Source organism: Falco peregrinus, chromosome 12 (assembly GCF_023634155.1).
Source record: "Falco peregrinus isolate bFalPer1 chromosome 12, bFalPer1.pri, whole genome shotgun sequence".
NCBI lineage: Eukaryota > Metazoa > Chordata > Aves > Falconiformes > Falconidae > Falco > Falco peregrinus.
The window spans coordinates 5,627,879-5,655,658 of NC_073732.1; positions in this window are offsets into that span (position 1 = coordinate 5,627,879).

Consider the following 27,780-nt stretch of genomic DNA (forward strand, 5'->3'; position numbering starts at 1 on the left):
CAGAATATAAGATGTTGAATACAGAGGGAATAGGGGTTTGCATGGGATTATTTTTTCTAGCAGTATACTCAAGCTCTGATCTATAGTGCATTGGTAGCCTCAGTCGACACCTTTTCAGATGTTTGCCATCCAAATCCTGCGCTTCCACTTGCGCCAGGCCATTGAACATCAAATGTATGTTTGGTGTGTCACGACTGCTCTGCAAAAAGCCCTGCTCCTTTTCTTTACCGTATAGTGCAGCATGAAGGGAAGAGCATATGCTCCTTGGTCTGCAGCAGAGAAGCTCCTCTCCCTTTAGAGATGCATGTCTGGCAGCCAGTCTCTCTTTTCAGATGCAGTTTTTCCGGAGGCAATACCTCTGATTACCCCAGAAGTACCTGATGTTGCAGTTCAGTAATGAACGATCAGGTTATTCTCCGAACAGACTATGATCCTTCTTAGCTTAAGTGGATGGGATTTTGTGTTACTCTGCATTCTTTTCTTTCACATCTTTGCCTCACATAAGGAATACTGGTTTGATTGCTGCAACCACTACATAAATAGTAAAGAGAGAGAGCTCTGAAGTTAGCAATTCTGGAGATTCAAAAGTTTCTCAAAAACTGCAGGGCAAACATTGCATGAATATCCATATCATGTCAACTAATAGTCTGTGTCTTGGATGCTTTTTAAAAAGCAGCCTAGAGTCAGTAAGTCATACTGACACGTTACTGATTTTGGCCCTAATTGATGATCTGTCTGAAAAGAACAAAGCTGCTGCTTTGGTTCTGGTTTTGAGACTGACCACAAATGTTCACATCCCAGGCCTGCTGGATTTTGACTGCTCTGGGTAACAGAAATACCTCTATTACAGCAGTGCCAAGAAGCCAGACTGAAACCCCACTGTGTTCAAGACACTGCACAGAGACGCGTACAAATCGTCAGAAACAGGGGTAGAGACGATGAGAATTAGCAATAGGTAAAGCAACTAGTAAAAGAGCACATGCCTGGTCAGCAGAGGCACTTAAAGCACTGACAGCTTTTCCCTAATGGGCTTGTTCTCCACCAGGGCCATTTGCGGAGTGACAGTGCTCTGAGCCTTACCTAGCTGAACAAGCTGCCTTCCCTATTTTCCTGCCTCCTTGGGAAGGACAATCAAGATTTCTGTAGGACACAGAAAGCTAAAAAGAGGTTTTAACTAGGACTGGGGAGAAGAGAAAAGGACAAAGTCCACTTACCTAAGAGAGATGCAGACAGAAAGAGGTTGGCAAGCCCTATACACTTTCCCTCTCCCATGTCTCCATCTGTCCCTTTTGCAGAGGAGACGCCATTCCAGTGTCGTTCTCAGACTGGAGCAGGACAGATCCCTGGAGTTGCTCATGAGCACAGAGACGCTAAACAATGCTATGGAGAAATTATGCAGGTATATACGATAAGGATATTGTGGATTCGGGGAAATGGAAAAAGATCCACACCACCAGGCAGCTTTTTAGATAAATCTGTGGTAAGATGACCTTCTCTTGAGTTCACTTGGGGAAATTCTGGCAGCATAGCCCAAATCAATTTAAGCTTTACATTTGAGAGAGCTGGCAACAGGAACAGTCTTGCAGTATGTGTGTGTGGCAATTTCAAAAATCAAGCGTCCGGCTCAAACCAGAGCTCATGGCTTTCGGGCCCATCATCATCTCAGCGCAGGAGGTCTGACAGAGGAGTCTGAAGTGCTGGGTGTGGTACCAGTTTGGCTCTCGGAGCACCTAATTGTATGGTCAGTCTCTGAGCCCATACACTACACCCAGACTGCACATAAAGACCCAAATTTGGTTGGGTACTGGGAGCAGCACAGCTGTGTTGGCATAGCTTCATGCTCGAACACAGTGCTGTTTCAGGGAGGTAGTTTGGGTACCTCTACTTGGCATAATACTAGATTTAAGCAGATTTGTAATGTCAGAGTTAAGAGCACTAGAAAAGACACACTATGCCCTTATTTTTTATGTAAGTCTTAAAAAAAAAAAGTCAGTTTAAGCAACAAAGTAAATTTGATAAAAACTTGATTGAAGTGTTTTTCCCAGGCCTGTAGAGGCCTACACAACAATCAGCATGGGGTACTCCTGCACATACTTTCTGCTTTGGACGATGTTTGGACAACACTGGGTAGGCAGTCTTTCCAGCAGTTTCCTGCACAGCACCCTTACATCCACAGGGAACAAGCATCAGTGGCTGCCAACAAGCCAACAAGATCTGAAGGAGACCAGCAGGACACCACAGGATTATATTACTATGCCAGCCCAGTCATTCAGCTGAATACATGTCAAATTCAGCAGCTGGCTTGCGGCCAACCTTCTATTTCTCCTCAAGCCTGAATAGCCACCAGTGAGTTTGCAAACAATTGCCCATGCACCAGACAGGCTGGCTGGTACCGTCTTTGCAGGCTACTGGGGTTTTCTCTGCATTGCACACAGCCTTTTCCTGAATTATGGCATCTGTTAAAAAGCAGCCTTTGCAGTTCCTGAGGAGCCTGCTCCTGCTCTCCCCAACATGAGAACCAGAGACTGGCCTCCAACTCTACCAGAGGGAGGATTGGGCCCCCATGCAGAACAAGTGCCTACCAATTAGTGACACTTACTGATTCTATCTGTAGAGAATCATTATGAAAAATGCAAAGCATTCTGCAGCCACTATTAATCTTCTGCTTTTGTTGCATTTACTCATGGTTTATGGCCCTCAGAGGAGGATAAATGATCAAGGCGTGTACTCACATTGTTATTTGTCTATTTGTCTGTGCAACAATACACGTGCTCAGCACTAAGTAGAAGTTATTTTTCATGGCAAATGCAGCTTTAAGGCTTTTCAAGGTCAGAAGGCTTTGTGAGGAAAAAAACCTGCAAGTGACTCCGGCTCATTTGCTGCCAGCTCTTCGTTTTAAAGTTACAACCCACACAAGACCATAAGCAGGCTAAGACTCCAGGAGGAATGGCCACAGAAGTGCTCTTGTATTTCTGTCTTTTGCTAGGGTACAGCATGGCACACAGGTGTGTAAGTATGACAGATAAGGTCATGGCTGTCAAATGACAATTCCTGTTGCAAGGTACTTGACACTGGTGGAACAAGCGCTTCCACTCTGCACTTGTGATATTGATATGATATTGAAATCTCTCCTCTCTTTACAGCTCTCCTTACTGGCTTATAGCTCATTAGAGCTATAACAATATTTTGGTCCAGTTTTGCTTATAGTAACAGGGATGTATTTCTGGAGGTTAAGTTCTAGCAAATTCCAGCTATCGTACATCTGCAGTGGTGCTTAACTAGCCAGCAGACACTAACAAATAGCACTAAGAAATGTTCTTTGGCACTGCATAGCTCTTTGCAAGAACGACCATGTCCATTATGAATACAGAGTACTTAAAGCAGTATTAGTCCAAAAGAGGAATGCAAAAGCAATACAAATATTTTAGTAGCTGGTACAGAAACTACATTCTAGTTAAAATGATCAGATTTCCATGTTTACTTTGAAAACAAACAGACGTAAGTACACATTTTTTATGTTTTTAATCTTAATATAGAAACGTGATAAAATGGTAGGGATGGAATTCAGCAATTTGAAAGATGATAAAGATGAAAAGTGGTATTAGTCATTGAATAGTCACATGGCAAAACACAGCATTTGTCCCTCGCTTACTCAGAGAAACAGCGAGACCGAACCTGGGCCAAAGCCAACTGTGTCAATGCAAGTCTTCCCGTCACTTCTGCAGCTTTTGGATCTGGCCTGGTATCCCCAAAAGGCTATAAACACAAAACATGGCTTCAGCACCATGTCGTGCAAAACAGGGAAGTAAAATGTGCTGCCAAAGTAGATATCAGGTAAAGCCAAACATCTGCTGCCTGATTCCCCCAAACAAAGCTCCATTCAGGCAAAGGATAATATCAAATATTTATAAAACAGTCACACAGGAACTCAGTTTCACACCTCCTGATTATCTTTTGTTCTTGTATTTCTTCCTCTCTGTTTCAAGTCAACCAAAAATAGCAAGAGAAATCTGAGAAGATGACTTTTCCCAAGATACTTGTTAAATGTATTCTTTAAAATAGTTTTTGTTTCAGAAAACTGTTCAGAGTGTTCACATCTGCATACATCAAATCCACTCAGTCATTCCATGGTGGATCTAGCAGTCACTAAGTTAAAGCAATCTAATTTTAGTAGATGTGCAAAGAACAAAGCTAGTGAAGTATTTGACAATAAATATTCAGACGTCTTTGAGAACACTGAACAGTATTTTCAAACTATTTCATGATATATGATTCAATGCATCTTGCTGGGTGATAAATGGCCACTGTTTGAATAGCAGATAGTTTGCAGGACATTATCAATGCTATGCCACGAATATTGTATTACTAACAATAAACATTTTGACACATAACAATACAGTCATACATAAATCAATCAGTCACTACACTTCCAATTATCCATACTGTTAACTTTTCAATCTTTTTAATTGTTGTGAATGGTACCTTCATCAAGGATTTTGTCTGTTATAAATCAGAACGGTTCATTTAATACCCCTTGGGCAAATTAATTTACCTTAGTGGAAGTGCACGGATGTGAAGAGAGTAGAATTTGGCCTACAATGTTCGGAAACAATGGATTTCTTTTAACCTAAGGTATTGTGTCCTCCAGCTTCATTTACAGCAGGTGCTGCACTGATACCATGTCTTTTTAGAGACTGGGTATGCACAAAGCTCCAAACTTGTGTTTGTTGTTAATTACAGAGGTGTAGGGCAGGAGATTCTATACTAAATTGTTATCTTTACTATTTGAAAATGAGTGCTAAAGCCACACAGCATTTTACTATCTTTTTTCTTTAACTATAAACATATATTTCTACCCCATTACTTGTTGTTCCTGTCTTTAGCATTACTCCGAGTTGCCTACATTTTCTCCTGTTAACATTCCTATAGCTACTGAACTTCCTCCTGGACATACACAGAGAGAGGCTATTGCCTCCGTGCTCTGAGGACATGTCATCTGTGCTTCCAGAGCTGACAACTGCCTTGACCTTTCTACCTGCCACTTTGATTGCACTGCAAGTTCACTTGCTGTCCATTATCATTTTTGGATTGCACATCTACTTCCCTTCATGCCACTGAATCTCTAGGTCTGGAGTTATTTTTCCTCCTAGATGCCCTCTATGGCTTTTATCCAAGCAGATTCCTATTCACTGGCATTTAGGTCATATTTCTAGTACCTACACTTGCTGCTGTATCTTTCCTTCATCTTGAGTACCATCCATATCAAGACGACTCTGGCATCATATATGATTTCACATACCACCAAGTGCCCTTTCAGATTTCTAGAAAACATGTTAGGCAAGAATGGATCTCATCCGAATGTGGTAATTTCCACTACACATCATCTTCATCAACCCCCTGCTTTTTTTTTTCTAATTGTTTCTTTCCCTTCTGCCAGTTAGCAGCCAAAAGACACAAACATTTCAAAATTAAATTTTATGAGTAAAATATCACCAGAAACCACATTAATATCAAGTCAAGTCTTCATTTACAACAATCCAGTTTTCAAGACAGGTTTCATTCTTATAGCCCAAATTAAATCACATGTTTATGATTCTGCAGTGGGTGATGAACTTCAGCATACCTGCCCAGTCTCATATGGAAACCTCTGGCACCTGAAAAGGAGACATCACTAGTCCTTTTCCAACAGGGGCCTGTGACAGGAGGAGGGCATATAACAGAAAAGGAGAGGCAGGTCACTGTATGTAGGGACACTTTAGTACACTCCCTCTGAGCACCTGCTATTTGTTTGAGGTTTCCAAGCACGGCTGGAGCAGAAGCAGCAGCTCAATCAGAGCTATAGTTCCAGCTGGCCAGACTGCACACAGTTGCCACACAAGAGCCATGTGCCCTTGCATATATGCACAGTCTCTCCTGGGACTCATCGGAACTGCCATGGCTGTGTTGAACATGCACCCAAATCATCGTAGAGTAAATCCTACACTGTAACCATTCAAGAAGTGTCAGACCTACTACACATCTGCAGTATGCCTTGCAGTGGGCCTGCATAGGCTTTTGTTTTCATTTGGGAAATCCTAAAATAGGTATGTCATCCCTCCCCATACGAAAGAGCTTTTCTGAACAGAACTTTGTGCCAAGGGGTCTCTTTTCCTGAAGTTTCCTTAGAAAACCATGCCTTTGTCTCCGTTACTACAGAAAGGACTGGGTACCTATGTTGGTATCAAACCAAAAGAAAATATAAAAAGGAGAAGGTGGCTGCTGGGTCTCAGACCTCCACGTGTTTTTGGAGGATCTGTAATTGTTAGCTGTGGCTGACCTTTGTGGTCATCTCTTCACTGATGCTTCACTTTATAAAAGAGCATCAGCCTGCTCTTAGTGCTGCCTTCTGGGCTGATCTGCGGTGTCTTTCCATGGTCTTACTAGAGCTTGAAATTAGATCTACCAGACAGGAACTGCTAGGCTTTTTGAATTCTGGTATTTCTAAGACATTCACAAATGCTAGACATGTCTCTCACCCAACTTATACATCCTGGAGGTCAGAAGGAACCCCCAGAAAAGCATGACAATTCAGAATCCAGAAATAAAAGCTGTCAGTAGAATTTTATTACAGTAATGAAAGTTATCTGACAAGAATAAATGAACCCCTAACAGCTTTCTCATGTACACACACACTTAGAAAAATAACCAGCAGAGGGAAAGAGAGCAACAAAAATCCTTTCTCAAAGGCTCCTGTGGTATCTTTACTTCTATAGCTGAAAAGTTGTACTAGAGAGCAAGACAGCTGGTAGTCCTGAACTGTAGCCAGCAGGGCTGCCAGCATGGACTTTGCTTCCTAGTCCTTTTTACCCTGGAGCGCACAAGTGGTCTGGTGCCTCTGCATCCCGCACAGTCCCTCGTGTAGGAGGCCTCTGGTGAAAGCAAGTGGCAAGTGGAGATGTGGTCTGTGATGCAGAAAAGAGCTCCTTCCTAAGGCTTTCCTTCCAACCAAACTCTCCCTGGCTCTGCTACTGAGAGGATGGTAAAGATCCTGTCACTGCAAGGTTCAGGTCCCCCTTCTACCCCAGCATGCCATGGAAATACACTGTGAGCCTTTATCTTTCCTGTCCAAACCACTTCTCTTTCTACAGCCTGCTCCCCACTGAGCTTTCCATTACACTGTATGCACCCCAAAGCACCGGCACTGGCTCTGCAATGAGAAGACTGTTCCTCCAAGAGGAGTTCTGCACCTACAGCTCTCTATACAGCAGGTTTCAGCACATTATACATACAATGCATTGCCTGGTAACAATTAGCAATGCCTGCCATATGGACCCTAAATTCTGCACGTCATGCACTCAATTCTAACCCCAATATTTAGAGGCCCAGATGGTCCCTTGGGTTATCTTCACCTGGAATCACATAAACAAGGGGCCAGGTAGATACAAGAGGGTATTGCTTGTCAGGTCCCCTCCTCTTTCACACTCACTGCCCTGCCTCTGTGTCCCTCTGCTTGGTCCTATGCATGGAATCAGCCTGTTTCCTGCCTGGACTCCTCTCATCTGTACCTAAATAAGAGCCTGGATCCACAGACTTCATTACTCAGGTCTGCGTTTCTCCGTCATTACTGGCATCACCTACAGAAACTAAAAGCTGATGTATATTCTTTCTCTTGTAGATAAAACCTGTAAGTCTCTCCATGTGCTAAACCATCTCATTTAGCTTGCCTCTAAGTCTTCAGCATTATATTTCACACGGCAATTAATTCATCCTTTATTTCTCAGTACACTGAAGGCTGTACCATATTGAAGTCTGTATCTGCACAGAGCTGGTAATTCATCAGCACTCCAATATCTCTATGTACAATGTGCTCATTTTGCTATAATGGGCTTTTTTAATCTTGCTGACAATTGAAATGTTGATATTGTTAAGGTTAATGACCCACTGATAAATACCAGAAAACACTTTTACCCTCAAATAGTTTTTAATCATGGCTGTTGCAAAGTGTGACAAGAATGCTTTGTACCTAAATAGGCTTTAGGAACGATACTTTCTAAATAACTGAAGCTCCCTTTTACTACCAAAGTAGTTTCTCTGACAGTTACTGGGTTTGCTTTTGTGCCAGGTTCTTAGGTTTATTGTAATGAGTTTGTGTATGAACTGGCTGGCTTTTCTTTTGCACTTCTTAATGGTCTGCATTGTGTGTTAGATGTGCTGAGATGCCTTCGATCTGTATCTTACAAACGATGAAATCAATTCAATCAGTAAGCAAGATAATGGAAAGAACCAAAAGGCTGTGAGAGTTTTATTGGGGTACAGTCACCTAGAAGGTACTCTCTCTGATGAAGTAAATTCAGCTAATGGTGACAGGGTCATAAGAAGGCTAGATTAACACTGATTTTTTCACATTTTAATACCAAGTTGCTTTTGGGGGTATGTTTGCACTGTACTAAGAAAAAGGACTGCCCAGTGAATTCATGTAATCGCTAAGCCAGCATACAGAGAGGGCTGGAGAAGTAGTTTCCATTTTTAATCCACATTGGGTTTTGCTGGACTTCTTCCAAGCACTGAACCAGCAAGAGAAATATGAAGCACTTTACATTGTGTTCTCAGAGATACTGTCCCAGCTCTCTTTAGCCAAAAAATGTCAATACCGCTTCACTGGAGCCTGAGCAGCACGTGTCTGTCAGCTGATGATCTGACTCTAAACAGAGATTCCTGACTGCATAAGCACTGTGAAAAAGACAACAGAGATGGATATCACATTATGTGCAGTATGAAGCTATGGGAATGCAAAAAGAAAATTCCCATCCAAAGCAAGCAGTATTTTGCAGCACTGAAAAGATTTGAGTGGGAAAATAAAATCCAAGATGTGCAGGTCTTCTAAATTACATTTGAATTGTATCTACATGAGGGGAAAAAAGCCTTTTGCTTTGACATTTACTGTCCTTGATTTGTCCTGTTAATTCCAAAAAAAAGGTGGCTGTAGGAATAGCTGGTACTTGCAGAGACTTTCAGATGAACCGAGTGTTTCAGAGCATGTTAGCCAAATGCCACTCAGATCCATTTTTGCCTCACTGAAGCCAAGCGACTGAGCCAAAGGACAGTGCTGGGGAGGACAATGAACTAATGGAAATGGCTAGAGATATATTACCTCTGAAAGTAAGAGGCTCAGTGAGAAATGATTCTTGCTATTTGCATTATGAAGTATAGCTCCTTTGGAAAACTCAAGGTAACCATTTTCCCTATAAAGACTAGCCAATATGTCTTAGCTCTGTTCTGAAATAGCCTGTGTTACTTATGATAGCAAGAGGGCTCCAGAAAGAGTCCACTTCCGACTGTGGATTTGACAAGGACTGGACCTCTAGAGCCAAGGCTGAAAGTGACAACCTGCACAGCTCAAGTGCAAGTTATATGAACAACTTGAGGATGCAGGAACTGCCTCCCGGGTCAGATTGATGGCTCATCCAGCCCAGGATCCTGACTCAGTGGCAACAGGATAAACTATTTAAAGAGAGCATGTCAGCCTAGTCACTCTCTGATCTCCATTTACTTCTTACTCCCCCAAAGCTGTTGTATCAAGGATGTTATAGGGTATATTGCTCAGTCCTCTTAGTATCCATTTATAGACTCTTGGTCCATGAATGTCTAATCATACTGTCTGCCTCTACAAACTCCTACGGCAGCAAGCCCCAGAAGTTCACCACCCACTGCATAATGAAGTGCTTTCTTTCACTTATTTTAAACTTTTCCTACCAGCTTCACTGAGGTTTGTGAACAGCTGCAGTGATTCAAACATAACTCCTGCCGCATCACAAGATAACAATAAAAATTCATATGTGGTCCCTGCTCCAGACACAAGAGTTCCAGAGTCCTACAGAATGGCTTGTAAGTCTCCAGGAACAAAGAAATGATCATACTTTCGGAATGATTTAGTTCTAAAGTACGCTAGCAACATTATGTTGGTTTAGCCCACATAACAGCACCCAAAGCAAAGGAAAAATAAAAAGAGTTCATTTTATATATACATAAACACACACCCACCCCCCAGATGTTCTATATTTTTAGCTTGTCTGCAGGTGTGTGTAAAAGCAGTTTTGGGACTCATTGATTGTGGAGTTCTGCTAACTGTCTTAAGCTTGTACCATTCCAAAAGAGTTATAGTCCTAAGAGCCTTACTGCTAACAAGCTAAGCACATTGCAGAAGCTGGCTTTTGGTTTGGCTACATTTATTTCAAACTGCATTATTCTCTGCTAATTAAACTTTTGAAAAGGAAGGTAGCTGACAAGAAGTTCTGAGTAATTTCCTCAGTCCTTGACATTAGTCAGGAAGTCTCAAAGCAGAGGCCACAGAAGTACAAGAACACTCTCCAAGAGAAGAAACAACAGTCCTTAATTAGAGTCTTTACTCAGATGTTGTTGTGAGGGATGAGCAGAAGATATCAAAGATATCCAAAACACAGATGATTCTGGTGGTAAGCGATCAGTTCAGACACACTGTGGCTGGTGGATCCCTAGAGGCAAAAAGAAATGGAATAAAGTCTGAGTATAGCTTGGAGACACAGATGCAAAGACTTGGCATTTGCCCTGTGGAATTCTTGGATGCACTTGAAAGGTTCCTCTCAAGGATGAAAGTAACATGTCTGTTTGTTTTGTGCCTGGAACGAACTGACACCACCATATTATCTCAGACTCATTGGCAAGTGGTCTCTTCCAATGGCTGCAACTGTTATTAGATTACAAAATATGCAAAATGACAGATGGCTGCTAAATAAATTGCCAAACAATTAACTTCATGCTAATGATGGAGTTTAACAACAAAATTTAAGGGAAGAGTCAGGTACGAAGGAAACCTCCCCTTGTCATGCCAACAGTGGCCAGGCTCTTTCTTACTAGATTTCACCGTTAGCCAAGGAGACACCTTTTTTAAAAGTCATAAGCAGCACATAAATTTTCCCTACCCACAGCAGGGATTAATAATTCAGGGACACTTCCCCAAACTTCTTTGAACTCATTCTTTAAGCAACAAAACTTACTCCCCTCCAATGCTCCAACTAAAACTACCCTCAAGTAGAAATTGTCTAAATGCGGTGTTTGTGGAGGCTCGGAGACAGACGTACCTTTTGGTCAAAAACAAATGTTACATATACAGATAAGTGCTGTTGATGTCTACAGCAACTCTGGACTGTGTAAGTAAATGACACTAAATCCACTAAGAGACATACTTAAACACCTCCCCCCCCCCCCAACATGAGCCACAGATTTAGGCACACCCCAGTAGCAAAGCGGGAAGAATAGGACATACTTACAGAAAAATGGAAGGTCAGTAGAACTGTCATATCAGTAATACGAAAAAAGGCTTAATTTAACATCTTAGAAGCAACAATCACAGCCAAAAAGCCCATTACACAAGTCAGACTCAAACTACTGCCTGGCATGGCAGCTCCCATGCACCTAAGCTAAGGGAGGCTGCAGGACCAGCCTCCACAGCCTCTCACCCCCCTCCACTGCTGGGCAAAGACCCACACCATGTCCTTGCCACTCAGCGAGCTGCAGGGCTGCTCTCACACTTCAGCAGGCAGAAGCACTCTCCTGGAAATCACTGGCAACAAAAAACCTCTGATAAATTGTGCTGGTTTTTGTTGGGGGAAGAGTTAACATCCTTCCCAGTAAGCTGGTGTGGGGCTGTGTTTTGGATTTGTGCTGGGAACAGCGTTGATAACAAGGGGATGTTTTCCTCACTGCTGAGCAGCGCTCACACAGAGCCAAGGGCTCTTCTGCTCCTCACCCCACCCCACCGGCGGGGACATGGGGGGGCACAGGGAGCTGGGAGGGGACACAGCCAGGACAGCTGGCCCCACTGACCACGGGGATACTCCATACCATGAGATGTCTGCTCAGCAAATAAAGCTGGGGGAAGAAGGAGGAAGGGGGGAACGTTTGGAGTGATGGCATTTGTCTTCCCAAGTCACCGTTAGATGTGATGGAGCCCTGCTGTCCTGGGGATGGCTGAGCACCTGCCTGCCCGTGGGAAGTAGCGAATGAATTCCTTGTTTGGCTTTGCTTGTGTGCACGGCTTTTGCTTTCCCTATTAAACTGTCTTCATCTCAACCCACGAGTTTTCTCACTTTTACCCTTCCAATTCTCTCCCTTATCCCATCGATGGGGAGTAAGTGAGCAGCTGTGTGGGGCTCAGTTGCCAGACAAACCCGGTCTGTGAAGAAAATACCACCAAGGCTTCATTGCATCCCATTTCCTACAGGCAGGTCATAGACAAAGCCAAAGACATTTGAAAGAGCAAAAGCAAAGCACTGCTTGTAATGGCAGCCTCCATTATTCTCTTCCCTTGATACATTATTATACACAGCTACCTATCTTCAGTTTCCAGGCTTAGGTCAGTGCTGTTGGCAGCTCTCTGCTCACCATCGGTGCTCTAGACAGTGATGCAAGGACACCCCAGGAGCGCTCTCAGAGTCAGCTCAGCCTTGTAGCTCCCCCTGGCTCTGCTTCAGGCCTGAACGTAGCATCTGGGCTTCAGCTAGAGACACCCAGAGATGTGCCAGCTACATCATGTTCCCCGGCACCCCCAGCCAGGACCTGCACACCAGCTCTGTGTGTGCAGACATGAAAGCCAGGCAGCCAGGGCTGGCAGGGTGGCTGCCCCAGGCTCCCGCAGGTCACTTGTCCCAACCAAAGCTATATTCCGAAGCTATATTGCTTCAGAAACCAGGCTAGTCCCTGAGAACAGGGATCATGTTCCTTTCTTCCCCATACAGTTAATTTATATAAGACCAGCACCGATGTTTATTTAGTTCTGCATAATGCCTTCTGAGAGGTTCTGGAAAAGCCGACATTTGTATGTGATTCTGCACTGTGTCAGGCCTAAGCACAGGAGACAGAGGGGCAGGAAGGAGGCACACAGAGTGGTGGCCAGTGTCTCCAGCCCTGTTATACAAATTTTCAAGGTAAAGATTACTTTTAACTTTCTCCATATGAGTCCTAAAGCATTATTGTTCTGGCCTAGGTCATTATTATGTATTAGGACTCATATGACTAACAGTAACTGCATGAAAACATCACAGCAGATGACTGAGAACTACCAGAAAGCAATGTAAATTCAGTCAGCCAGCCAGGCCCAGAATGGCAATTTCCTTGCTCCCATTCCTTTTGCAAACGTGTGCTGACAATTTTAACTTTCATAGATGTAAACTTACACATAACAGTTTTGGGGGAATACAGCAGCAGAACTGTAAGACTCACGTCTCACAGTTAGCATGTACCACCAAGTATTCCTCTTCCAAGCTGTCTGGCTGTTGGCATTTAAAAAAATAACAGTGTTCAAAACTCTGTTAAGGCTTCCTTATTAGCCCCACTGACCCACCTCAGATCCAAAGCTTTGTACAACAATATCAAACCTGCATTAAAAAAAAATACACTTAATTCTTCTACTCTTGAGTTTCTGCTAAGCTGCCCAAATGCCTATAGGGCCTTCCCTTATGTTATGTGGAATCTTTTTCTAGCTATTGGCCTGAAATACAGAGAAGAAAAACCCAGTTTGAATACCACTTTCACTTGGCTTTAGAGAATTTGGTTAAGTTTGTTTTGGGACATGTCACTATGATCTTTTTCCTTTCAGTTACCATGGCTGCCCAAGAGAGACATGACGTGACACAACATCTGCAGTTACATGCAGTTCTCCTCCCCAAGTACCAGACCAAGAAAAACAGACTGGCAATGAAGTCAGCTAACTACAAAGTAGCACATGACATTTTGTGTGCTTTTTGCTGCTGTTAAAAGTAAACCAGTTCAGAGTCCTGCACACCCTTCCAATATTTTTTTGTGTGTGTGGTCCTACGTGTTTCTAGAAGTGCTCCATGAGATGGACTCTAACTCTGCATGTCACAGCACTCTCCAAACTAGCCAGCTGCAACAAGGTCTTTTACCATCTCATGCCAACATACTCTTCAAGCCAGTCCCTCTGCTGCCTTCTCCTAGTCTCTCCTCATCCTGGGCACACGTTCTCTCTGCTTCTTCCTCCTCTCTCTTCCTCAGCTGCTCCCTCTTTCTTGGCTGCTGAGCCCCTTACCAGAACCAGCCACAGCTGCACCTTGTCTACATCGGCCAACCCGCCGCCCCTGAAGCCAGCCCACAGCTGTATATTATCAATGTTAATTAACCCAGCTTCATTCTTCTACATCTGCATGCAAAGCTGTATCACCTCTTTTCTGCTCTGTTTCCACTGCTGCTTTTTGGAGAACACAGCTGCCTGCAGTTATGGGATGGAAAGAAAACATGGAGGGGATGTGTCAAATGAAGATGGATAGTCACGTTTCTGGCTGGGAAGGAGTGGGAATGACCCCCCAGCAAACATTCGCTACTGTCTAATTTTTCAAGAGTTTTAAGAACCAGGGAAAGAAAAAAAAAAATTACACAGGAAAAAGTCTGTACATCCAACCTTAATTATGGTAATGGATCACAAGTGGCTTCTGGCACTCAGTTAAAACATGTCACCCTGTCAAAGTCCAGTGAGATGAAGCACCAACTTCCAGCCATAAGCCAGACCAAGACAGGTCATGAAGCAAAGCACCTTAGGAAATCCAAAGCAGGAGATTCCAACAACTTCACAGCTCCAAGCACAAGCAGGCTGGATAGCTACCCTGTTAAAAAGTCATCATACATAGTGGATTCATCACATTGCTCTTCAAATGCATCTTTCTGCATCGATTGGTACTTGTAGTTAGGCTTTGTCATTTCACACTGCATTAGCCTATATCTTGTCATATCATTTGGCAGCAAAATGATATGCCATGACATATACATGATCTGCGGCATGTCACACCCCATATTTACAGTATTTAGTATATTTAATTTAAATATCTGACCATCTTGTCCATCTTTTTCACACCTTCCTCTTGCTGAAGCTGATGGGAGAAACATACGAACAACTGACAGGATAATGACGATCTAGAAGCAGGAGGAGAGGATGAGTGACAATATAGTTCCAGTGGCTCATTACTAGCAGCATTGTTTCAGTTAACCTTGCATACTTCTAATTCCCCTTTCTGTCTGTGGAGCATCCCTTGTTGTCATAATGTCAGTAAATGCCATTATGCCTGGATAGTGACTTGCAAAGTCTTGACTAAACCAATGGAATAATACTGAATTTTATTAAAGCTGTTCAGCTTCTTCATTTGGTCCCTTGCTTCTTGCCTTCTCAAGGATATCCTAAGGAATTTGATTGTTTTCTTCTTTCCAGATGAGGTCTTGTCTTTCGTGGCCTAGATTAAAGTCTATATGGCAGCTAATCAATTTTGTTGATTAGCCACAACCGATTAGAACAACATAATATATAACATATCATCTACATAACTATGATGACATATATCTATTTTGGTGAAATCTTCCTCACCTAGGGCTGGAGAAAAGATTTCAAAACAGACAGTCACTACATAGCATTCTGAAATCTCTCCTCAGCACTTATCAGATCAATATCAGCAACTGGAAAGAAACTGGTCTGGAGCAAGGCATAAGGATACAAATTTGTTACGATGCTGACGTGCCTTCAAGTTGAAGCATGCTGCCAAGGTGGAGATGAGAAGAGACATAGAGGAGCTCTGGCAATAAAGCACATTTCCTAATCTCCTAAAATTCAAGTACTTCACTTCAAGCACACCTGTTTTTCAAAACTAATCTGCTCTTGGATGAAGACTTGCACAGAATTAAAATAAAAAAAAAATTCTACATCGCTTGGAGTCACAGTCACAATCAATCACAATGGACAACCAAAAAATGCGATATATGCTATCTTCAGTAGAAGACAGAGTAAAATTAATGAAGATGCCCAGACCTGGCACCCATATACGATCATAAAAATGTAGACAACCCTTCTTGTTAAAAAACAAACTCTGTATAGAATTGTATATTGCTGTGCACATGCAGTTTCTGGGCAGTTTCTGTGTTACAGCACAGCAATAATTTAACTGCACACAGCAGCCCTGCCTGGCAGTTTATGGAGAATCTATAAGGGAGCACAATATCCAAATAACATGTCGAGGGGATTTAGGTGGGCACAGTGCAGTAACTGGAATTGGATTTGGGATGTTCTCGCAGCCTCACTCACAATCATTTACAAGGCTCTTTGGATACACATGACCAAAATCTTCATTCCCACCTCCCCGACAGACTGTTCTCAGGTACACACCTCAGGAGTGTCTGGGGATAAATACTGTCACCTTCTCCTCTCTCATTTAACCTGCTCAAAGCACCGCCATGGATCTGGGGCTAGAAAGCCCACAGCGGAGAGGGAAATGCCAGGCTGGAGGGTGGTATCAGTGGCCACAGCTCGGTGCCACATTTCTTCCAGGGGGATGTGTGCAGGCAAGGTGACCACCTGGGTCCTCACACTTTGTTAACTACGATGCCCATTTATGCTCTTTTTTTTTTTAAGAACTCAGTAATAGAACAACTCTTAACTTCAGATAAAGCCTTTGACTCTATTTGTCTAAGTAACCTTCTCATGTACAGATGAACACCGTTTCTGTTTATCCTGCCTTCTGTCCCCTATTTAACAGGCAATGCTCAGAGGCTGAAATGACCTCCATAAGATCTTTTTGCCATTTAAGAATTAGAATATAGAAAATTACTCAGATTAGAGCACATGCAGTGTATCTATGTCAAACATGCTGTTTGTTTGTGTCAAAGGCGAAGGTGTACAGTATCTGATGTCTTCAGCCCATTTCTCAAATTAATTGCAAAGAGCGTACCAGCAAACAAATAAGCATGGGAAGAAACAAACCACAAACAGTACAGCTGACATATGCTGAAAGAGCTCCCATAGCCAAAATTGCTGAGTGACCCCATTTTTTCCAGGATGCATAAAATGTGCTCACTCACTCTTCTCATACCTATGTCTGGCAGAGTTCTCATACCAATATGCTTTAAAACCCTAAATCTCTACTTTGAGATGGGTAGCTATCACTCAAGCCCACTTCTTGTTCTAGTTTTCCCTGCAGCTGGGTCTATTTCTGAACATCCCAGCTACTGTCTGAGACAGCTTTGTCTTTGAGGTGTGGGGCCCCCAAACGAACAACATTCCCTCGCTGAGCATAGGGAATCTGGGAGAACGGGATGGGAGGTCCTGACAGAGGCAGTTCCAGGTTACCCGAAGTAACTCCGTGTTACTCGGAGCCTAATTCCCCAGTATGGTCAGTGGTCCATAGGCAGTGGTGGTGGGAAGCGAAAGAGAGGAGGTGATTCCCAGCACTGAAGTAGGACCCCAGCCTCAGCAGTGGCACCATGCATTCAAGGCGAATACATGATGGAATGAGGAACCTCATGAGATTCTTCAAGGAAAGCGTCTCAACTAGCGACTCAGCCACCAAATGAAAAACATTCACTAACGTGGCTTTGCATTTCTTTAATATTTCATATTATGTACTTCAAGTTGCTCCTTTTTTTTTTTTTTTTTTTTCCAGTGAACATTTAATTCATTATCATTTATTGCTTGATGCCCACAGGAGACTTTCTCGACTTTCTCACTGAAGGTTCACTGGATTAAAAGCAGGAACATTTTCTGACCCAAGTGGAGCTTACCAGATTAATTTTCACCCATGTCAAGATGTTACAGCATCTTGAATCAACAGAGCAGTTTTGTGCCTACTGCTTAGTTCAGAGTTAAAGACAAACCTGCAAGGTTAATGAGTAGCAGGAAGCAATTCATTTCAGTTTTGATAATGTAATGTTTCACAGCAATTTCACTTCATAATAAATTTTACATCCCAAAGGAAGAACGAAACCTTGGAAAAATGTGCAGACCCGATGTAAGAGACTGGCAAGCAAGGAGGACTCCTCAGCACCATCCCAAGAATTCTGGCAGCTTTAACACTGTTTATGGAGTTCAGGTCTTTATTGAGAAGCACTTATTCACACTTATTCATTGAATTGCTTTTTTAAACGTGGCTTTTTCTGACAACATATTTCATAAAAACTTTGACGTCTTCCCTTTAAAAATTCAGTTCTGTATGCTAACATGCTCAGAACACCTGCAGGTAAGTTTCATGTAACTTACTCTGTACCTTGAAAATTGAACCTTTTTAACTAAGAAGTACACCACATGTATTTTCTGACACATACAGTGTCAGAAAAGATGCCAGACTGGACAGACATGACATCTGGTCTACTAAGGTGGTTTCTACAGTACCAACAAACACAAAGGAATTCCTGCAACGTCTTGGGGTCTGCAGTGGGCTCCACAGTGACTCCAAATGGTTTTGCTTTCCTTTTTAAACCAAAACTCCAGAGTCTAAATTAACTTCCCAAACTGAAAAAATCCAGAGATTTGTCTTTTTAGCCCAACAAGGATTATCAACTAGACTATTAAAATTTTGGCTTCTACTTTCTCCATCTCCCTGCTTCCCAGAGTTGCTCTGAAAACAAAAAGCCCCTCCTTCTTCTAACCAGTGAACAATAGCAAAAATATGAACATGACAAGAAAATGTGATAGATGACAGCTCTTGCAATAGCCGTTGAAAGCTAGGCCCCCCAGCACAATTCTACTGGATGCACAACATTACTGTAGTTACACATTAGAACAATGAAGAATATATTTATTTATGCAGTGATTATTATGCATTTTAGCACATTGGTAACTTGCATTTAACTTCTGGAATAACAGCTTAAAATCCAGCCATTAAATTAATTTTAATTAAATGTTTATGAATGCTTTTTGCTATTATATACTACACAGCTACCTCTAATGACCTGCACCATCTAGTCTGCATGTAGTATTGTTCCCTGCAGTAAACCCCTCACTGCTTGCCTGCCCTGTTTTGGGGAGGGTGCCAGCATTAGCCTTTACGCACAGGGCCCAGTTTTTCTGCTGCCATGGGAAGACATCTCATTCCTCAGGCTGTCACTGCTCATCACTCAACACTGCAGGGGATCAGCATCATGTACTCCAGAGAGATGATGCATGTGAGGATGGTGCATAGTTTGCGGTGCTCACTGCTGTAGGCCTGTGTTTCTCTTCTCCTGCAGCTCTTTCCCCTAAGGATATTTCTTGCTTTCTGATAGGTTTTAACAGAGCTCCTGGGTGCCTACATAAACTTAAAGGATACAACCAATTTCCAGAGGGTTTGGATTTTACTTTCAAAAAAAGCTACTGGCAAGCTTAATGTTAGAGGCATACCTGTCGTCTTCCCAGATGAGCCTGAACGCGCACACAGGAATCCACAGCAACAACTGTAATCACAGTCACCTTTTCTCCTCACCACCCTCCCCATAAATCCTCCCCGGAGTTAAGCACATAAGCCAGCTAAGCAATATGGCTTTCAGAGGAAGTTGTCATAGTACCTCTGCATTGACAGAGGCTTCGCAGAACAGAACTGCCATTATCGCCCAGCATCATCATGTCTAGCCCACTTCTGCAGGCAACCACGTCACAGAATGTTGTTCATGAACTGATCTCTTCCCACCTGAAAATTAAATCCCCCTTACTAGTCCTACTGGGAGCTGCCCCAAAACTCATTACATTTATGGTGAAAACTTCCTTCTACTCTCCAGAATTTATATTTGTTTAATGTCCATTGGTTTCTGTGCCTTAGGCACAAAAAATATAGGTTTAAATCATTAAGAAGGAGAACTTCCTAACATTTCCTTCCCCAAGTGACCTCTGGTACTATATACTTGTGCTGCAGGTCAAATAAATACTAGTAGTTAATCTTTTTTCTAATAGAATGAGATAGCTGTATCATAGAAGAAAGAGATTAAACCAGTATTTTTATCTACAGTGTTCTTGGTGTTAGGTGGGTGGAAGGGTAAAATACCAGCAAGGACGGATGCATGGGGAGAAAGAACACTATGAGTGGTGAGAAAATCCTAGCTTCTTCACTGGAACTGGTTAAAGAAGATTGAAGATTGTGGAAGGAGTGTCACAGTATACTTGTTAAGCTTTCCATAAACTCGACAAACAAAACCCATCAAAATAAATTGAGAAATACAGTTTTCGCATGCTTAAAGCGCTAATCTCTGGAACAGAGGGACTATTAGCAGGACAGTCATTTGCCTGCAGCTGCCAGAAAAGCCAGGAAGTGGGAAAAGTGGTATTCTGTGCTGCACATGGTCGGGAGAGACTTTTCTTGGTTAGTGGGAGAATTGAAGGAAGATCAACTCTTTGCCTGCAGGAACGAGCAATTACAGCAACAGCAATCATAACTTGCTGGAGAAAGCACAAGAAGCAGGCCTACAACCCACAGGAGCTCAGAATTCCCACTGCATCAAAACAAACACACAGACACAATGTCATTGGAAAAAAGTTAATCCTCCTATTTAAATAATCCTTACATTTTACCACAGAAAGAGATCCGAATTGATGAAAACTCCAAACATATTGACTAGCACACTAAGGAGTGTTTTCCAAAGTCACGCCTTGGCAACAGTTTTTAAGATCCCAGTCTGGCAGCCAGGAATGGGGAAGCCCTGGGAACACCAGTCAGACCCACTGAGGCCTGTGGCCACTGCTGTAAGTACTTCTGCCTGCTTTGAGGTGTCCTCCGACAGGCTGCCAATCCAGCGGCAGACTGCTGGGAAGGCAAGTGAATTGACAAGAAGCTGTTCCCGTTAAGAGAATTGTGAATAAAAGACCCCAATGTATTCTTATAGACTACCTTTATTTCACTGCATACCTTTACTTTCTGGCTGAGGAGCCATCCACTGGAAGATTTACATGGTGCTCTGAGTAGGATTATTGTCAGTACACTGATCAACTGAATCAGAAGTCCCCAAACTGATGAGCACTTCAGACACGTTCAAGGAGAAAGAAAAGGATTTCAGACAAGCATTTCAAAACTAGTTCCTGAGACGGTATTTCAAGCAAAGAGACATATCACTTGATTTTCCAGACCACTTCTCCCACAGCTCCCACTGTGATGAGTAAGAATTTCTGGGTGCTCAGCAAGTTTGAAGAGCAGGATGCCTAATCTGGGAACAGATGAATGATGCCAGCATGAATGTGGCAGCTCAGCAGGAGGCATGCAATACTGGGGAGGTGGCAAGATCCTCACCTGCTCCTGTTAAGGAGGCAGCCCCTGTTCAGCAAATGCTCCTGGATTTGGCTTTTTCTATGGCTACATTGGCAGCAGACTTCTCTGAATCCAGCTGTGATACCCCGCAGAAGAGGTTGCATGACTTGCCCACTGGCCAACTATATCAACTTACTTGGTACAAGGTAGTCCTTTGCCTAAAAACCCTGCTTCCCAGCATCTCTCCACGCATTGCACAAGGAACATATGCACATTGTTGACATGCTGCCACACCCAGATTTATGGGGTTTTAAGTCCTGTGTGTGGATTCAGCCCTAAGCATCACAAATATAATCTTGAGGTACTGAGTTGTGAAGTCATTAGCCTTGACCTTCCACTTTAAAGAGGAATATTTCACATGAGTCAATGAAAAACAACAATTTCAGCCACTACAGATCTGGCACATTATTTCCTTCCAAAACATGCTGACACAGAAGTTACATGCGGGGGTGGGGAGGTATTTCAGCTGAAGCTGATTCAGTTCCCCATCTGATGTGATTAAGAATCTAAGAATCATCTTCTGGAAATCCAGACATCATTTTTTGGAGAGATGAAAGGACCTTATAGAACATGGGAGAGGGACTGAAGCTTTTATTGGTCTTTAAAGTACTCATCACTTATGAAAGAGAAATTTTTTGTTTCAGACTTCTCAGAGTAGGAAGCCTGAAGGGCTGACTTTAATGCATTTGCAGTTTCTTGCAATAACCTAATTTAGACATCAGACAAAGTTCTGGGTTATTACTTTTCAGAGAAATTACAATGCAGTTGTTATTATTTTCCTCTGTAATTAATTCTGATGGAGTTAACAAAGGATATTTTTAATAAGCTTTGTTTATCTGAGAGATAACACTTGAACCAACATAATATAAACAGAATTTAGCTTTCATTCAATGCCGTAATATTGTCCATAGACGTGTTTACAGTAACATCAGAATTTTGCTAAAGAGAAAACTGTTCCTGTGTTGATTTTGCATCTGGCTATATTCACTACCACCATTATGAAGTGGACAAAAAACCTGTTGTACCAGTAACAACGTTGCTATATTTTTATTTCAAAGCTGGTATTTTAGGCAAAACACTATCACTCTTTCTTGGAATACATCAACATATTCCCAAGTACCTCAGTGATGATTAGAGAAATTTCTGTCTATCAAGGCATTTATTTAATTATTTCATTGGCTTTAAAGAGATTGTGCTAGCCACTGTTTTCACTTTGAACATCAAATACCAACTTTGACAAATTACTTTGTAGACATGATTGCACTGGGAAGCATGGGCTACAACATTAAAGTAAGCATTTGGTGGAGAAAATCACAATACTTCAGCACATAGAGAAGTTTCCAGTCTTGTTTCCTTACCTTTAAGATTGGAAAGCAATTAGGCATCGTAAAGTTTAATTTTTAAAGTCTCAATTTAAAATTTCAGATTTCAGCATTGCTTTCTACTTTTTTGCAGCAGCAGCCAGCATTTTGATGACCAGAGCTGCAAAGAAGTCAATGGCTGAGCATGGATGCATGTACACTATCATCCATATACCCGTGCCAGCTGTAAACCATGCAATGAGCTTTCTCATGGGGTTTCAAAACTGTCTTCCACTATTTGGATGCAACTGTATGGATAATCTCACTCTTTAAGCTTTCCATTTCTGTGGATGGGGACTGTCCTCTGGAATATGTCCTAGTAAGGGCTACGTCAGATCTACAACATACAGCAGTATTTTCACAGACGTAAATCGTGGGAGTCCCCATGAGTTAGTGACCTATGTTTATAGAGCTGAAGATTATGAGCTATATATTTTATTATATGACTGTCTGAAAACCATATTGTATTAAGTACTCCACATTGCCATGAATCACTGTGAGAATTGCTGAGAAAATATATAGGCTTCTCTCCTTCAGGGTCAAGAGTACATTCCTCTGTGACCTTTCACTTTAACACAAGGCAAAGATGTAAAATACCAAAGGCTCTCTTTTCAATTGACTTGAGTGGAAACGGTCCAGGGTTTATTAAATAGCAAATAATTCCACTATCAATCTAGCATCTTAAAACTGGAAACCACCTACAGAGAACAGACAAGTATAAGCCAACATTAAAATGCAGATACATACACACAGAGTGTCTGCTATTCAAAGAGAGTGGCTTTAATAAAGCTCTTTTTCTGGAACATATTCTTTCTGTGGCCTGAATGACTGTGGTCTTTTTTACCTTAACTATTGTGCCCAGTGAATTAAGGCAATGTAAATTATTCAGGTATATCTTGTAGTGAATCTTTAATGAAGAACCTCTGTAGCAAAGGAAAAAACCCAAAAAACTGGACATGTAATTTTGTCTGTCTGCAAAGACCTTCCCTAATTCTGTTAAAATACAGTACATTTTATTAAAGACAGAAATAATAAAATCAACATCTCATTTGATTCTGGTCTGTACATTTCTCAAATACGAAGAATAACTTGGACTAAGCATTATTTTTACTGTTAGATATTTTATCATGATGAATCTGAAGTACATGATACCTTCACAGAATGTTTGAAAATGCTTAGAAATTGTGTATGAACAGCTATCAATTTGTGAGAGGGAAGAACAAGATCCCCTCCCTTTCAAGGATCACAGTTTTTCAATTTAAAAAGACAGGCAGACGTTGTAGCACCTGATGCCACAAACAAAAATATTACCTACTTTCACCTACTGTAAGCACCTTTGGATAAATAGAAAAGTAATGTTTTTATATATTTCATTTGAGTTAAAAGTATTTTTCAGGGAAGAGAATTGATATTGTGCTTTTAGAGCAAACCAGCAAATACATATGCTTTGGAGAGAAAAGATATTGAAAGTAAAAAAAAAAAAAAGTGTTTAATAACTAAATTTTATGAAATGTTTAAAATAATTCATTATTTAACACTGCTGATTCAATTATTTAAACTATGACACACCCACCCCCCGCTGGCTGGTCAGCTCCCCAGCAGGGGGTCTGGGAGCCCCCAGTTGCTCTTCACACCCTGAATTCAAATTACCCGATACGTGCCCAGAGCACTCTACTCCCACCACGAAGGCGGAGGCCCCTGCGTGTAAGGCAATCTCTCTCCCAGCGTCTGCTCTGCAACTGCTCCAGGCCAGACACCTCCAGGGTCACTAAAAGAGGTGACGGTGTCCTTTTGTCCCCTACGACATTGAAATAGTAGTAGGGGTGTGAAGTATTGAAGAAGCGCTCACTGTGTCTGCCCATGCCACCTCACCTCTGTAAAGCTAAAGCTTGTGCTTGCAACTTTCAAGGAATCAAAAGTATGTGCTCAACAGGCATGTGGTTTAACAGTAATAAACTTGAACGTCGCAACTACCTGTGCCAGCTCACGCTGCGCAGGAGACAAGACAGGAGGCATTCACATGCAATACACACTCCTCCAAACACAGCTCCAGAGACTGCTATGGTGTTACACCCCGACAAGGGGGTTCTGTGTGTTTTGAGACTTGTGGGTTAAGTTCTACCAGTTGGCACAAACATACACCTTGGAAAGTCTACCTTAATCCATCAGACAATTACTTATACTAGCAGGAAATGTGGGCTTGAATCTTATAAGAAACAACATTTTTTTTAATTATTATTTGTTGAAATTTATGAAAGAAAAGGTTTGTCTGGAAATGTAAGGGCTCCCAACAAGGCTGCCAGAAATAGCAGCCCTCTTGTTTCAAACTGGGTAACTAAGGCAGTGATTTATAGCAACTCACAGTATTTTCTTGAAAAAGCTCCGAAGTGAATCATCTCCTGCAGCATCAGACTGAGCTGAACTTTGTTCTCAGATTCTTCAAAGTCAACTGAACAGTGTAGGGTGGTGTTTTTTGGTTTTTGTTTGGTTTTTGGTTTTGTTTTAAATGGGGCCATAAGCTTCAACGTATACGACCTTACAACTAGTCATCTAAATAAGGTGGATGGATCCTCAAAAGGGCCTAGCATAGCGAAGTTTAAACGGACAACTTCTAAATGTTTTTTAAAAAAAATCTAACAAACATTCACATGTTTAAATACAGCTTTATGCTTCTAGTTGTAAAATATGATTGCTAGGACTTGAGATTTTCTTCTCCTGGGTGAGTGGCCTACTTGCCAGGCTATAAAAAGTCATTTGCTCTCTCAGTCTGGCCCAATTAATATTTAATTATGTCAGGCAAAGTGGAACAGCTTGAGTGGAAGGACTTGAGGGTCCTCACAGAGCCCAGGGCAGCCCAAACTTACAAATTTGTGTGGCACAACAAAAGCAATAACTGAATCCAGATCTTCTGCATCCTAAGTAAATCCCCTGACTGCTAAATTGCTGGGTAACAGGGCACAAACAGTATTACCTCTTTTGTCAGCTCTATTTGGTGCTGAGACCAAACTACTAGATTTGCTCTAAGGCTTGAGATCTTTTGAGGAAAGGACGACAGACTTTCAGTCTGTGAGGCCTGGTGAGGATTAAATGAGAGAGAAGTGCCTTACCTACCCCCAAAATTGCCAAAACAATGCACATCTGCAGGTGCTGAGACAGCTTCAGCACCCAGAGTACACATCATTTTGGATTTCAGCAGCTCAGCGGTAGTCAGGCACCTGAGTCCCTCTCTGATCTAACCTCTGATCTAGGGCCGGATTGTGACTCAACAGGCTAAAGTGACAGGAAGGGGAAGAGAAAATTAATTCATTTTCCTGCATACCTTGTCTTCTAGCTGTCATTCAGTGTTTCATGTCAGGTGTTTTATAAGCAGGATGTCACAAAGAGAATTGCTTTGTGTTTTCTCCATGTCTAAAAAAGATGCTTTTTTTGGTTTTTTAACATTTGCTTTTGTCTCCCTCAATTCAAAATACATGCTTCATGGACTGAATAAACACGTTTTCTCAGCGATATAAAAGAAAGCTTTCCAGTTCCCATCACTATTTTGTAAATTCAGCTTTCAATTCCTAATAAAAGTAAAGCTTTATTTGTGTTATTTTATACTGTACCTGAAAAGCTTTAGGCAGCCAAGGGCTAAGGTGAATTAACTCAGTTTTCTCTGTTGCTCAGAGAAAATGAAATGTGGATGTAAAGGACAACGTATTAACCTGACAGGCCTATGTATAAGAATAGCCCCTAAAGTCAAACAAAAGCCTGAACGCTGAAACAACCCAATTCTAACCTGAAGGCAGACTGGGGCTTGAGTTCACACACTGACCACACGTCAGGCAGGGAAGGCAGCATGGGGAATGGGTGGAAGGGAGAACTGTGCCTGCTTCCAAGCCAGTATCCCTGTTAAAGACACCCAGATGGAGAGAGTCTGTGATACCTACAGCCCCCCAGGTCCTACAGTGCTTTACAACATTTCCAAAGTTCTGAAGTTCCTCCACCCTCCCAGTGCAGAACTCCTGTTCCTCAAGCTCTTGCCCCATATCTACTCCAGCCCAAGTCCACCTCCATCCTCTTTGTCAGTACTTCTGAAGACTTTCAGTTGTCTACCCTAAAGCCTCCCACATCCCCCACACCTGAGCCAACATCTCCCACTCCCCTCTCTCCCAAACACCTTCCCATCTGGCTTTGTACCTACCACAATGCCTCTTCACCTTAATTTCTTCACTCTTTACAGCTCCGTCTATACCCAGCCAGACTTCCCACTCCCTACCTCAGGGCCACAAGCCCTGCTGGGGTCCAAGCTGTTCTACTTACGCTGACATGACTACTGATTTTGTGGCCCCTGCTGTCCCCCCATCTGAGCTCCGGCTTCTCACCAGCACTTACTGCCATGCTCTAACCTCCCACCCCAGCCAGCCAAGCTCATGTCTTCCCAGGACTCTCCGTGCAGAAGGTCATTCTGTCTTCTGCTTCTGGCAAATAGTTTCAAAACTTGAACACAGGCTACACTTGCCCAAAATCTGCCCAGCTTGGCTCTGAAGAAATTAAAAATATACCACATCCAAGCATAATGGGATATACGGTAGCTATAAAGATCTGCTACTGTGAATTGGCTGTTAGGCCCCAAAATAGGCAACTACAAGTCTAATTTCCCTCCCCGCATATGTGAAACCAGGTTTTGTTTTCACAGCGCATCCTGTTATATCTGAAAATGATTGAATGGAGCTGCAGAGGTAGATATATATTGTAAATAATGTGAAGAACCTTGATGCTTTAAAATGTGATATAAATATCAATAAACCATCATTATAGTGCTAAAGCTGTAAGCAATGCACATGGCCTTACAGCTGTCACAGCTTAGTTTCTGGGAATGACCACTTATTATAAGTTAAAAAATTCCCTTTTGCCTCAAAAGTAGCAGATTACAGAGTATTTTTTAACTTCTTTTATTACATGTTGCACATTTCTCAGAGCTCATGCCTGAAAATGAATTATCTTTAGCAGCAGGATGTTCAGCCAGCCCTAACAGCCAAGTGTGGTACGGTTTGTGTGAACACCATTACTGAACTGGCTGACCAGTCTCAGATCTCACCTGCCGATGAATCCTGGGTGTCAGGAGTCCAAATTACAGAAGACATTTTGCTAGTGTAAGAAGGTGGTGTCCAATGGTCACAATGTCAGTTGTCAGTCTTACGGCACAGACCATAAACAGCTTAAAAGATTGTATTGTAAGGGTAGTGTTATTGCACTATAAGTATTGTTCATATCAGTACTTAGTCAGCAGTTAAGGATGTCTCACATCCTGCTGATATTCTCCAGTTTGGGGGTTTTCAGACATTTTCAAGGTTTGCCAAATGCAGGAAGAGTTTAGTAATGTA